We start from the raw sequence: 14,682 nt of genomic DNA on the forward strand, positions 1-14,682 counted from the left end.
TTATCAATTTTACTAGTCTTCCCAACAAGTTGACTTTCTGTGCTAGCAATATTTGATTCCGTATGCTTGTTATCTTTATAGCTAACTTTTTTCTATGGTTTTGCTGCCTTTTATGGTTTTTGGTTTTTAAATTGCTGTTTTACTTTCTAAGATTAAATTACTTGACAAATACATAAAAATATATTTGACAGTGAAAGCGCAAAGTCTTATGAGAAGCCCCACGGTTGCACAGAATGTCTGTTCTAGCTGTGTAGAAGTTCACTGAATCTGGGTCTGGTTAATTTCGGTGTGTGACTTTTTTATTTGCAATTTTTAAAAAAAATAAAGTTTAGAAAAAAGATTGAATTCCCCAAATCATTTAATCTCATTTTTCTTCTTCCTCTTGGGGGGGGGCAATTTTGAGTCATGGTTTTGTTATGGAATATTCCTTTACACTATGAAGATGTGTCGCTGTAACTGGTTTAATAAGAGCTGAATGGCCAATAGCTAGGCAGGAGGTACAGCAGGGACTTCTGGACAGATAGAGCTCTGGGAAGAAGAAAGGTAGAGTTGCAAGCCAGATGCAGAGAGAGAGAAAGCAAGACATGCAGAAGGAGAGGTAAAAGCCACGAGTCATGGGACAACACATACATGAATAAAAATGGCTTGATTTAAGTTATAAGAGCTAGTGGGACAATCCTAAGCTATAGGCTGAGCTTTCATAATTAATAATAAGTCTCTGTGTCATTTTTGTGAGCTGTCAAACCAAAGAAAAATCCATTTACAGGGATTTCTTTTGTAGCCCTGGCTGTCCTGGAACTCACTTTGTAGAGCAGGCTGGCCTCAAGCTCACAGAGATCTGCCTGCCTCTGCCTCCTGTGTGTTGGGATTAAAGACATACACCACCATCTTCTTTTATAATACACATATTTTAATCCCTTTAAATAAATTTAACTGTGTCACCCATTAGAATTTCAATTTTTTAAAACTTGAATTGTTAGAATTTAGTTCTATTCCTTTAATTATTTTAGTTCAGGGCCAGCCTATCTTATACAGAGAGTTTTAGGCCACACAAGACTACATAGTGAACCCCTGTCTCAAAATACCTTCAAAATTATTCTTAAATGTCATCATTATTTCTTCTTTGATTTATGAGTTAATTATGAATATTTTATCAAGTTTAAACATTTGGAGACAGCCTAGTGATCTTTTTGTAATATATATTTCAAGCTTAATTCAACTGTGGGCAGATAACATACATTTTATGGTTTTAACTCATTGAAATATCCTGGAACTTGTCTTGTCCTTTAGCAAACAGCCAATTTTGAAACTGTTCTGGGTACAAATGGCAATAATGAACATTTCTGGTATAGTGCTCTATCTTTCGCTTTAAACCACTTACCTTAATAATTTTGCTCTAACGTTGATAGCACCACTCATTTTTGTGTGTGTGTGTGTGCTTGTTGAATCACTTACTGAATAAAGTGTTGGAAAAATCTTAGGTATGATTATAAACTTGAGTATTTCATTTTTAAATTCTATTTGAGGATATGGTAGTAGATAATAATATTGATTTACAATTATGCCTTCCTGGAATACCGAGTCTTCTATCTTAATAGTGCTTCCTCTTCTAAAGCCCATATTTTGTTATATCTGTTTTCTTTTCATAACTGTTTCTGCAGAAAATCTCTTTTATGCTTTTACTTTCAGAATTATACATCCTTGAAATGTATCTCATAGGCAGCAAATGAGTTTTTATGATTTAATGAGGCACAATATATAATTATCTGTCTCCATTTCACAGTTACAGTCCAGTGGGTACACACACACACAACTCACTACCCTGTCACACAACCATGCTCATACAGGATCACAATCAAGATACAGAAGAATCCCAAAATTTCCTTATGTTACATTCCAGTCAATCTCCCCACAAGCCCTCACAGTCAGTGACCTACTTTTTGTCACTCTCGACTTTCATTTTCTGGAACTTTCTATCGTGAAATCATATGGCGTGGCCTCTTCTGTGGTAAGCTATTTCACCAAGAGCAGTAATTTAGAAGTTCGCCCCTGCTGTGTGAAAGTCATGTCTTACTCTTTTCGCTGTGGAGACATATTTCATTATATGGGTTAACATACAAATCTATTTCACATACAAGTCTTTGTGGGATAATGTGGGTTTATATGTTGGGTTAATTCATATGCATGGAACGACTGGGACCCATCGTGAGAACAAAATATGTATGAAACTGCCCTCTCTCTAAACAAATGGCATCACTTTGCACTCCCATCAGCCAGTTCTGAGTGCTCAATGGCTGTGTCCTCACTAGGACTTCCTCTGGAATGTCTTTCTGATTTTAATAATTTGAAGATTCTATCTTGGAATAGTGATTGTATATTGTAAATGCATATTGTAGAAAGTTATTACATGATGACTTTTTTTTTTTTTTTTGGTTTTTCGAGACAGGGTTTCTCTGTGTAGCTTTGCGCCTTTCCTGGAACTCACTTGGTAGCCCAGGCTGGCCTCGAACTCACAGAGATCCACCTGCCTCTGCCTCCCGAGTGCTGGGATTAAAGGCGTGCGCCACCACTGCCCGGTACATGATGACTTTTAAAGTGCTTAATATGCATGAGTGCTGGCCATTCATAAGCTGGGGTCCTGTACTCTGAGAATGGTTCCTCTGATCCCGAGGCTTCTTACTATTTGAGTCAATGCTAGTATGGCCCTTGCGTCTGGCAATAAAATCACCTGGATGTATAATTTTCATTTTGGCTCATATATAGTTGGAGAATTAAAGACTGGGGTTGTCAAACACCTATCATATTAAAGGAATAATATGCCAGTTTTTCATGAAAGCATGAATTGTAGCATTGTTTGTTCATGGAAGAGTTGCTCATGAATGAAACACTCAAAGTGTCCAAAAAATGAGAACTGCTGTGTCCATTATGATGCTTTATGAACAAGGCAGACTGACATTCATTCTTGTGGAAAACTTCATAATGTATTTTGTCAGTTTTATAACTATCTTTAAGTACATTTATTACTTATTTGTATAAATGTTGATATACTTGCATGTATGAGTGTATATATTTACCTATGAAAGTTGTAAACAGTTTCCCATTATTTGATGGTTTCTCATTCTATTGTTTTTGTTTTGTTTACTTATTTTTTAAAATAATCCCATCACTATTTCTGAAGTATCAGCCCTTTCTACTGAATGTTCTGTGGCAGTGTGACTGGATCCAGGTGCTCAGGTCCTATGGGGAGACTTCAGCTGTTCTTCACAGCCAGCTTGCTCCTAGCATTCTCATTCTTAGACACACTGTCCCTCCATTCTGACAGCCTGCGGCTCCAGGCTGACAGCCAACCTGTAGAAGGAGATTGTTTCTCATCTGATAGATAACAGAAAGTTCCACCCCAAAGTGTCTTGACCGATTCATATTCACCTCCCACGACAGATGAGAAGATGGGAGGGATTTGGATCCAAACTACCCTGAACTGTCTGAAGAGTGAGGTGAGCACTCCCCTGAGGAAGACTGGGATGTGGTCCTGAAGGACGTGGAGTGTATAGTGCTCCTGCAGGGTTTGCTTTATCAGTACCCACCCCCTGTCTGTATTTCCCCACTGGTACTTGGGATGGAACTCTAGGCCTTATGCCTGTTAAAGGCATTTTCTACCCTTTAGCTGTGTCCCCAGCCTTTCCAACTATATTTCAAGTCCTTCATTGCAACACCTAGATTTCTTAAGTATAAGTAAATAAAAGGAGATCTGATTGTGTTAACTAGCTCCCTGTCTTTTTGCTCTGATAGCTCCCTCTAAACAAAGATCATGTTTTATGTGTCTTTATAATCCCTGCATATATCCCGTTACCAACAAAGTAACCAGTAACTGTACTTACCGAATCAGGAAAAAAAAAAATCACTTAAAAATATTTAATAATATTGGCCACAAGGTGTCCTCCCAGTTCTAGGAAATATCTTTATATCCTCAGACCTTTTTTTTTTTTTACTTTATTTGATTTGAGTTGAGAATGTTAACCAGATAATGTTTAATGAGATCTTTGTTCTAAATCTGGTTTTAAAATGTTATGCCCTTAAGAAATCAGATACTAAATGTTCAGAGGAGCAGACCTTCAAACTAGACTTAAAGGGATGTTTTCAAATGTTAAATGTGTTGGCATCTTTTAAAACTCGGCTGTTTCTGAATTGTGGAAGTCCTCAAGACCACCTTAGATTCTTAAGTTGTCAGAGAATGCCACCACTTCACTATGACATCTGTATAATATTATCCTCTTTAAAGGCTAAAAGTTAAGAATTTAAATAAAATTAAAAAAAGAAAAAGAAAAAGAAAAAGAAAAAAGAAAGTATATCTTGTACTTATTTCTGCTATAAAATATATGCTCAGAAAACTGGAATTGGGAGACTCTCTCCCCTCAGGGTTTCCACACAAATTTAAATTAAGGATTCTCTTTGGCATCAACAGTGACTGGGGCTCTCTCAGGTATTGTATAAACATTTGAATCATCACGGGTGGTCCAAATTACATAGATATTCCTTAGTGTCCCTGGGAGATTGGTTCTATACCCTCTCAACCTTGCAGATACCTATATCCAAAGATGTTGAAGTCCTTTACAAAAATGATGTACTATTTTCATATAATCTATGTATATCTTCCTGTATATGTTAAATCATCTCTAGATTAATTATACTATGTAAGCCAGGCAGTGGTAGTGCATGCCTTTTATATGAGCACTCGGGAGGCAGAGCCAGGTGGATCTCTGCGAGCTCGAGGCCAGTCTGGTCTACAGAGTGACATCCAGGACAGGCACCAAAACTACACAGAGAAACCCTGTCCTGGGGAAAAAAATTATACTATGTAACATGAGGCCAACATTATGTTGTACTAAATGATCTTCTCTGGGTATGACTGACCCACAAATGTAAGGAAGCATGATTCTTTGACCCTAAAATAATGTCAACAAAATAAGCAGAAATGATAAAGTGATAGCTGGACCTATGGTAATTATAAGGAAGCTATTAATATAACTTCATAGAAAGGTGGGACTCTCACTGAATTCACCCCCCTACTCCCCTCGGCTCCCTCCCTCCCAGCTGCAGGTGTCGGGGGATAAGAAGAAGAAGGTTATTGGGAGGGCTTGGGACTCCAGTGAAGTGGCTTTACTGAGTCATCATCACCTATGCTGGCATGGGACCTGGGGGTCATCCTTGCTCTTTTAAGTAACTCTAACATTCCTATACTAAATCAACCCATTTAGCGGGTTAGACCTGGATGGAATCCCTTCTTTGGCTTTTGGAAACTTCTCTGGGGTAAACAGATTCTTCTTTATACCCCAGCATCAGCCACTCAGTGTGTAAACAGTTGTTATATGGTATTGTAGAGGAAATGATGCCAAGGAAGTAACTGTCCACATCCTGTACGAATGTGGCACACAGTACAATCTGTTCTTCTGGATACGTTTTTCTTGTGACTGGTTGGACCAGGAACTAGGGGATACAGAGAGATAGCTGTACTATCTCTTATTCTTATTCTCTTAAGGAGTTTGAAAAACAGCAATGCTTGGAACTAATGAATGCATTAAGTCGGCAGAGCAAACAATGCTCTAGAAGATCTGGTATGATTACAGATTTTATGCATACAAGATTCCCCTTTTTGGAGGCTAGAGAGATGGCTCAGTGGCTGGAGTACTGGCTGCTCTTGCAGAGGACCTGGGTTCAGTTCCCAGCACTCACGTGGTAACTCACAACCATCTGTAACTCCAGTTCCAAGGGATCCGATGTCCTACTGTAGCCTCTACAGCCCACTCCATGCATATGGTACAAAGACACACATAAAGGCAAAACACTCACACACATAAATTAAAAAATAATAAATATTCAAAGATACTTCCTTTTTATTTGACTTATTTTTATTTTTATTGACAATGTATTCTTTTCTCCTACAATATATCTTGATTTCAGCTTCATCTCTCCCTACTCTCCCCAGTTCCTCCCCACCTTTCCTTCTGTCTCTCATTAGAAAAGAAAAGGACTTCTAAGAGACAACAACAAGCATCATAAAACAAAAACCATCACAATGAGGCTGGACAAGGCAACCCAGCAGAAGGAAAAGCATAGACACAAGAATCAGAGACCCACTCATTTCACACACTCAGGAGTCCCATAAAAACACTAAGCTGATAACTCTAATACATATGCAGGGGACATGGCATAGACCCGTGTAGACCCCCGGCTTGCTGCTTTAGTCTCTGTGAGCTCGTATGTGCCTTGCTTCATTGATTCAGAGGGCCTTGTTCTCCCGTTCTCCTCCATGCCCCCTGGCTCTTACACTATTTATGCCTCCTTTTCTGTAGGGTTCCCTGAGCTCTGAGAACAGAGATTTGATGAAGACAACTCATTTAGAGTTGTGTGTTCCAAGGACTCTCTCTCTCTCTCTCTCTCTCTCTCTCTCTCTCTCTCTCTCTCTCTCCTTCCCTCTCTTTCTCCCTCCCTCCCCCTACATAATGTCTGGCTGTAGGTCTCTGTATCTGTTCCCATCTACTGTGCAAGGAAGCTTCTTTGATGATGGCTGGATAAGGCATTGATCTTTGAGTATAGAAGAATATTATTAGGAGTCATTTTATTGATACTCCGTTTTTAGACCAGTAGTGTTTAGTTATACCCTAGGTCTCTGGGCTATCTAGTCTCTGGTTCTTGGTCAATCAAGCAGTGTAGGATATTGGTTCTGTCTCATGGAGTGGGCCTTAAGTCAAATTAGACAGTGGTTGGCTAATCCTACAAGTTCTATGCCATCCTTGCTCTAGCATATCTTGCAGGCATGACAGATCATAAACCAAAGGTTTTATGGCTGGGTTGGTGTTTACATTTCTCTTTTGGTAGTATGCAAAGTACCTTCCTGCACCAACTTGACTTCTCCATGTCCAATGGGTTATGTGATGTTGTCATCAGCAATGGGGCCCCGCCGCCAATTTGCAGAGAACAACTCAATGTCTTAGCATCAGGCTGGGTGGGTTATTTGGGATTTCCAGGGGACCTCTGTTTGGCCAACAACTCAACTGAATGCAGTCCAGTCCTGCTACTCATTTGGTGACCAAGGTGGCCAGTTGGGGCTTCATGTCCCCCTTTATTTGGAGACTTCATTAGGATCACCTTCATATATTTTAGGAAGTTTCCACTGCACTAGGGTTTTATATTATCCCCCAAATGTCTCTCAATTCCAGCTGTGTCTCCCTGCATTTCCTCCCTCAACCCTATCTCTCTCCCCATTCCCACCTGATCCTCCTATTTCTGTGCCCACCTACTCCCAGTCCACCCATAAAATTTATTTGGTTTCTCTTTTCAAAGAGTTCTGTAGAGGAAACTCAGATGATTAAGGAACACTTAAGTGTCCAAGATCTTAGCCATCAGGGAAGTGTAAATCAAAACTACTTTTGAGATTCCATCTTGCACCTCTCAGAATGGCTAAAGTCAATAACATAAGTGACAGCTCATTCTGGTGAGGATGTGGAATAAGGGGAACACTCATGCATTGCTGATGGGAGTGCAAACTTGTACAGCCACTATGGAAATCAATATGATGGTTCCTCGGAAAATTGGAAATCTATTTTATGATCCATCTATACTACTCTTGGGCATATACCCAAAGGATACTTCATCCTGCTACAAGGATACTTGCTCAACCATGATCAGTGATGATCTATTCATAATAGCCAGAAACTGGAAACAACCTATTCATTCAGCAGAAGAATGAATGAAGAAAATGTGGTATATGTACACAATGGAATATTACTCAGCTGTTAAAAATGACATTGTGAAATTTGAAGGCAAATGGATGGAACTAGAAAAAATAATCCTGAGTGAGGAAACCCAGACCCAGGAGGATAAACATGGTATAGACTCACTTATATGTGGATATTAGCCATTAAATAAATGATAGCCAACCTAAAATCCATAGTAACAAAGAGGTTAGGTACAGAAGAAGGGTCTTAATTTTCTTTTAAAAATTGCCACTGTGTGTGTGTGTGTGTGTGTGTGTGTGTGTGTGTGTGTGTGTGTGTTTTGGAGACTGTAATTCTGGCTGTTCTAGAACTCACTATGTAGTCTGTGCTAGCCTTGAATTCACAGAGATCTACCTGCCTCTGTTTACCAAGTGCTGGAATTTAAGGTAAATGCTACCATGCCTGGCTTGATTTTTAATTGTCAACAAAGAAAGTAAATATTCATGTTGATTAATCTTGAATTTCTCTTTTGAAGTAGATAAGGTAAGGGAGTTAAATATCTATGAGGTAACCCAGACTCAGAAAGACAAATATGGTATGTACTCACTCATAGGAAGATGCTAGATTTGGAACAAGGATGACTGGACTGCTACTCACATCACCAGTGAGGCTACCTGGAAAACGGGACCCCAAAAAAAGACACGGAGAAATGGACGAGATCTACATGAACATCCTGGTCATGAGTGGCAACAATGAAGGTCGAGGGAAAGAGAGTGGGAGATCCCAGCTGGATCAAGAAAAGAGAGGGAGAACAAGGAATAGGAGACCATGGTAAATGAAGACCACATGAGAAGGGGAGGAAGCAGAGAGCTAGGGAGGCCCACGGAGATCCACAAAGATACCCCCCGCAAAAGACTGCTGGCAATGGTCGAGAGACGGCAGGAACTGACCTACTCTGGTGATGGGATGGCCAGACACCCTGATAGTTGTGCCATAAACCCCATCCAAGGACTGAGGAATCTGGATGCAGACATCCACGGCTGGGCCCCTGGTGGAACACTGGGAGTCTAATTAGTGAGAAAGAAGAGGGTTTATATGAGCGAGAATTGTTGAAGCCAAGGTTGAATAAAGCACAGGGACAAATAACCAAATGAATGGAAGCACAGGATCTATGAACCAAAGGCTGAGGGGCCCCCAACTGGATCAGGCCCCCTGAATGGGTGAGACAGTCATTTGGCTTGATCTGTTTGGGAGGCAGCTGTGCGTTGGTGCCGGGTCCTGGGCTCGTTGCATGAGTTGGCTGTTTGAATCCTGGGACTTATGCAGGGACACTTGGCTCGGTCTGGGAGTGGGGGAATGGACCTGCCTGGACTGAGTCTACCAGGTCGATCCCGGTCCTCAGGGGAGACCTTGATCTGGAGGAGGTGGGAATGGGGGGTGGGCTGGGGGGAGGGGGAGGAGGGCGAGAAGGGGAGAACAGGGGAATCTGTGGCTATTAGGTTGAACTGAATGGTGTTGTAAAATAAAAAAAAAAAAAAACTACCAGTTGACAGTGTGATGGGTGAATGTATGTCACCTACCAAATTCATACATTGAGGTCCCAACCTTAACTGCTTCAGAAGTGACTTAATTTGGAAATAGGGTCTAATCTCAGTTAATTTTTTTTTCTCATATTGACACATGCTTGAGTTATCTGGGAAGAGGAACCTCAAGTGGGGAAATGTCTCCATCAGACTGCCCATAGGCAAGTCTGGATGGCAATTTCTTGTTTAATGAAGGATGTGGCAGGGCCCAGCCCATGAGGGTAGTGTTACCCTGGTCTGGTAGTCCTGGGTCATATAAGAAAGCAAGATTACCAAGCCTTGAAGAGCAAGCTAGCAAGCAGCACTCCTCCATAGCCTCTGCTTCAGTTCCTGCCTCCAGGTCCCTCCCTGCCTTAGGTTGTTTCCCTGACTTCCTCAATGATGGACTGTAAACCATGAAGTGGTATAAGTTGCTGTGGGATGTTCTGTATGCTGTGAATGTATTGCTCTGATTGGTTGATAGGTAAAATGCTGATTGGCCAGTAGACAGGCAGGAAGTATAGGTGGAATGAGCAGAGAAGAGAATTCTGGGAAATGGAAGGCTGAGTCAGGAGATGCTGCCAGCCGCTGCTGCCATGAGAAGCAAGATGTAAAGCACCAGTAAGCCACGAGCCATGTGGCAACTTATAGATGAATAGAAATGGCTTAATGTAAGATATAAGAACTAGATAACAAGAACTCTGAGCCATTAGGCCAAACAGTATAACTAATATAAGCGTCTGTGTGTTTATTTGGGTCTGAGTGGGACTGGAGATAACTTCAGCAATAATAAGTTCTTTCCTTCTCAAGTTGCTTTGGGTCATGGTGTTTCATCACAGCAATAGAAAACAAATCAAGACAGGGTCCTTGCAGCTAGAATTACTTATGGTAAGAGCACAGGAGTAGGTGGGCCCTTTACCCACTGTGCGTTGCAACCTGTGGACCCAACCACCTGCACAGGCTGAATACCTCAGAGAGACTAATGGAGCTGCCAGAAGCTGTGGAACCACCAGAAGTCAGGAGACAGGCCTGGGTCACTTCTTTCCCAGTGTCCTCAGAAGGAGCCAACCCTGCCACACTTCGGTTCCCAGAAGCAGGAGACAATGTGTTTTTGCTATTTAAGCCATCCAATGTCAAACAGTATTCTAACATCTCCAGGAAACTAATACAGGCAGCAATTTGCCTTATGGAAGTGATTAATGCTGAAATAATAAAATAAAGGTAGCACATCAATTGCTTGTTCTGAAAAAATGTTTTTCTTTATTGATATGCATCCTCATTTGATATTTAGCTATTATGTAACCATAACTAAAATTTAATATTTCCCCGGGCAGCATAAATTAAGTAATTTTCTCTAGCTTCATAAGTAGATTTGAGTTTCCAGTCTCACTAAATAATACATCTTAGAATCATACTGGATGATGTCTTCTTTTTTAAAAGACAGAAATGAGGAAATTAGGGCTGAGAGGTTTTAGGGTAATGCTCTATATGTCAGAGTTTTCTGTCGCCAAGGAAGCATAGTGGAGAAAATTGCATATATCCTTCATTTTGAATGGCTGTCTCCTGAGAAAAGGTTGAAGACAGAGTTTCAGCCAGTTTTAAATAGCCATGTTCTTGGTACTCAAAGTATTGGACACAGCACTTGATGTGAAGGAGATGAGAGAGGACCCCCCAAACCTTGAAACTAAAGCTTACTGATGAGTCATGCAGATGTGATGCAGATGTGCCCAGGATGTGCCTGGGAGCCTCCTTACTACAGTTGTGTCATGTCTTTCTTTAGAACTAGAGGGACATGAAACTCTTTTGTGCAGTTAAAGCCTCCTCTGGTGCCTTCTCTACTGCCAATACATGCATTTATTGCTTCTCCACATGCTGCCAGCTTGTCTTGGCTTTGCTCAAACCTCCATTACAGATTGAACTTTGACCTTCAAATTCATAGGCTAATTCTCTGCACCACATGATATGAGTGTGTTTGGAGTTAGGGCCTTTGAAGGAGTAATTAGCACAAATGAGGTCCTTAGAGTGGTCTCTGATCCAAGAGGGTTGGTGTCCTTATCGAAAGTGGAGAATAAGTGGACCCAAAGAAAGGCCCTGTGATGCTAAAAGGAGATAAGCTACAGAGAGAGACCACCAGGAGAGCCAAGCCTGCCATGTCCCTCACCTCACAAGTCCCACCTCCAGAGTTGGGAGGTGGTTAACCTCTGTGGTCTCAGGCCACCTGGTCAGTGGTACTCTGTGATCACAAAGAGAGGGTACAACTTCAGTGATGACCCAGCCAGCTTCTAACTGGCACCTCCTCTGCTTGCTGACACACACCATATATTAATCTCTCGTATTCTCACTCCTACAGACTTCAGCCCCAGTTCCCAGCTGAGGATCCTTTAACTGCTCTGTTTTGGTGAGAGTAAATAACCAAGAAACTAAAAGATAATATGTGTGTTACACACACACACACACACACACACACACACACACACACACACACACAGTGGCAATTTTTAAAAGAAAATTAAGACCCTTCTTCTGTACCTAACGTGTGTTGATATAGCTGATCAGTAATTAGACCCTGACCTTAGCTAGCATATTTTATAGAAGAAGATATTTTTAAAATCTTTTTCTGAAGTCAGAAACTGGGCCTGGTGTCCCAAGCTCTAAGTATTGTCATCTGATCTTTCCACATATAATTAATTATAGTTAAATTAATAATATAATTATGTAGGTGATGGTTGTTAATGAGCCAGGTTATTGGTCCTCTCAGGCTATTTATTTCTATGGCAGCAGGAGTTTCTGGAGGCTGAGCTACATTTCATGGGTTTACTTTGATTCTGAGAGCTGTAGGAGATGTGGCAGAATTTTGAGTGAGTGGCTAGAGAGCCTTTCAGTGCTCTGAACATAGGAATAGCTGTAAGGGGCCATATGTGTTACTATGGTCTCTGAAATTGGCCATGACCTTGGTTATGTGGGAGGTGTTATAATGGCCCCCAAAGATGTTCATATCTTAACTCTGGAGCCTTTGGAAGGTTCTTTTACAGGGCAAAAGGGATTTGGCAGGAGTTAATATAGGGGACTTGAGAAGGGACTAAGCCTACCCAACCATCTGGGTAGGCTTAGCATGATCACAAAGGTCCCTGCAAGAGGAAGAGGGGCACAGAAGTGCTAGCAGGAGGAGATGTGACAGGTGACAGGGGCATGGAATAGTGGTGAGACTGTGACCCAACAAATACGGGTAGCTGGGTAGCCTCAAGAAGCTGGGGAAATCCCCCACGCCTCCAGAATTCAGTTCAGTGAATTATTTGGCATTAGCCCCATAAAGACACGTCAGACAAACTTGTGACATTTTAAACCATTTTGCAATTATTTGTTCACCGAATCCTATATCTCAGAGTTTGGACTTCTAAAACCAGAGCCAGGCTAGAGCCCAAGACCACAGGCACACTCAGCCTAACTCACGGAGCGCGCTGCAAAGGGCTTTTATTTTCCATCTGGGAAATGAGTGTAAAAAGCATGCGATTAGTGTGATCTAATTGTCTGATCTTTCAAGTCATCTAATTAATCAAACCAGAGCAGGCTGGCCTGTGATCTACTTGATCCGATTATATGACTAAATTGATTGATTAATTTAGTAAATGAATTCATAATGATCCACTAGTGGCTGCCAGTGCATAAACGAGTTACCTCATTAGGAAAATGTTTTATAGGCCTTTTCTTTTTTTTCTTTCCTTTTTCAAAACCTTGAGTTGGAAGCTTAGGAAAAACAGCCAGAAATCTTGCTGCTTTGATTTTTGGATACTGAAGAGAGTGACAATTTGGGGAGATCAGTCCTACAACTCTATCAGCCTGCTGGGGAGATACGGTCAGGAGCAGAGAGAGGGTTGAGTTAGTCGAGGATAGAACAGTTGAGTCAGGATGATCACCCCCGAGCTCAGTGAGTTCTGAAGACTCCTGTTTGAAATTCCTTCTTGGATGGAGGTGCATAAGCAACGTGTGCATGAGAAGACATTCTGTGCATTATCTAGCAAGCACTCTGCCTGGACTTGCCTGACCCATCTCAGGCTATCTAAATAAGTGCTGTGAGCTGATTACTACCTGTCCTGGGATGCCTCTCCCACCCTGGGGCACCTCTGAGTGTGTGGTTGAAGATGATGCATGTAGTTCCCAGGACTCGGTGTCTGATGCAGAGGATGTAGTACAGAGGATGCAGGCAGTACTTGGTAATGAAGTGATGGAGATGATATTGGTCCCCATAAGCCAATGAAGACACAACATCCACACAGTGATGCTAAGTGGTTCACTAACAGCTCTTTCCTCTCCTTTTATTTCCTCTTTCTTTGTCATCTCTTTCATTACTTTCTTTTCTCTTTCAAGCAAACTGTTACCTTTCAAAGTATTTCAGGTTTAAGGGTGGGGCTGGGCAGGCTTGCAATCCTAGTACTTGAGAGGCTGAGGCAGGAGGATCATGAGTTTCAGGCCTGTCTGGGCTGCAAAGTGAGACTGTTGCAAACAAACAAATAATCAAACAAAAATGTATTGTAGATTTAAAATATTCTAATTACCCATGATTTTCAGAGGATCTGTACCACAAAAGGCTTTCAACAGTGTTTTCTTTGAATTAGCCACAAGGCTAGCTTGTCTGAAGAAAAGCTTTGGCAAAGGCTTTGTGAGACTATTCTTGGGATATAAATGGAATCCCAGGAAATAGTAGCCTCCTCTCAATGTATCTGGATGTGAGGGAAGCAGCCATTAAAGTATGCAGAGACTAGGCCCTGGCTGCCAATGGCATACCACCCTGTTCTCACCCAACTGCTTCCATCCAACCAAGTGAGGATGACAACACACAGTCTTAGAAGTCTAGTTTCCCCCACAGCCATTGCTCACAGATTGCTGAGGAGGGAGCAGATCCAGACTGAGCGCCTCTGTGGAGGCTGCATTGCGATGAAGTTCTCATAGGGTCTCTGGAACACAGACCTGGGTTGTTGATTATTGGTTGATTCTTAAGTAGCGAAAGGATCATGGAGCAATTGAGGCCTGTTCAGAACTTTAAAGAACAAAGTAGCTATGGCCTGTGTGTTCTGATGCCCCAAACCAGAGTTCTCACAGCCACCTGTAGATTAAAACACAAGCATCAGAAAATGAGTGGTGACATGCTTCCCTTGTCTGAGGTTAAGTTTTGTCAGCCTAGTAGCATGCAAGCTTGGATCCTAGAAAATACCCCAGAGAGTTGTTTGTCTCCTGTAGCTAATAAGAATGTAGCTTCCACTGACAGATTGGCAGATGTCATGTCCCTGCTCTGTCTATGTGTGTGACTGGGTAGGTGACTTGACTTCCATATATTTTTAGTTTTATTCATGTGGAAAATAGCAAGTCTCTGAATTTTCCTAGCTATGACACAAACACTGAGAGAGACA

Source organism: Peromyscus maniculatus, chromosome 5 (genome assembly GCF_049852395.1).
Source record: "Peromyscus maniculatus bairdii isolate BWxNUB_F1_BW_parent chromosome 5, HU_Pman_BW_mat_3.1, whole genome shotgun sequence".
NCBI classification, from domain to species: Eukaryota; Metazoa; Chordata; class Mammalia; order Rodentia; family Cricetidae; genus Peromyscus; species Peromyscus maniculatus.